The sequence below is a fragment of the Nanorana parkeri genome, unplaced genomic scaffold (genome assembly GCF_000935625.1).
Source record: "Nanorana parkeri isolate BGI_ZX_2015 unplaced genomic scaffold, ASM93562v1 scaffold5, whole genome shotgun sequence".
In the NCBI taxonomy this organism is placed as follows: Eukaryota; Metazoa; Chordata; class Amphibia; order Anura; family Dicroglossidae; genus Nanorana; species Nanorana parkeri.
This window is the reverse complement of record NW_017306273.1, coordinates 1,912,810-1,913,439: the sequence shown is the minus strand read 5'-3', so window position 1 is coordinate 1,913,439 and position 630 is coordinate 1,912,810.

The following is a 630-nucleotide window of genomic DNA, read 5'->3' as shown; positions in this document are numbered from 1 at the left end:
TGTTCGGCGCCCCGCCCCAAAGTTTTTTTTTTTTTTTTTTTGGGGGGGGGGGGGGGGCTTTGGGGAAATATTTGGGATCTAAACAGACCCCTGATATTTGCCTTTTAAAATAGAAAAAGAGATTGAGGACACAGAGGTCTCAATCTCTTTTCCTGCAGACTCTGTTCTAAATGAATGGAAAGTACAGAGGCTTCCCATTCATTCAGAAAATATTCACTATCAACCAAGGAGAAGCCTCTGTACTGAGTGCTAATACCGATTCAGAAACTCATGAATGAACAGGAAGTGATGTAAAGCACTTCCTGTTCATTCATAACTGGGGTGACAGTACTATGTGTCCCCAGTTATTTAAAAACACTGGAGTGATCAGCTGATAGCTCCAGTGTTTGCTCTGCACACAGAGGATTGGTACATTTGACTGATATGTACTGATCCTCCGCCGCTCGGCCACACACAGAGGGGCGGCACAGCCTGCAGCTTTTGGATCCAGGCTGTGCTGCCCCACTTCTCAGTGCCGTGGCGAGCCCTGTGCCCGAGGCGAGAGCCTCAGTTGCCTCGCCCTCACTACAGCCATGACTAGGGGGGAGACTGAGGAAATGTGTCTTTCTGCCTGCAGCAGACTGATCACTT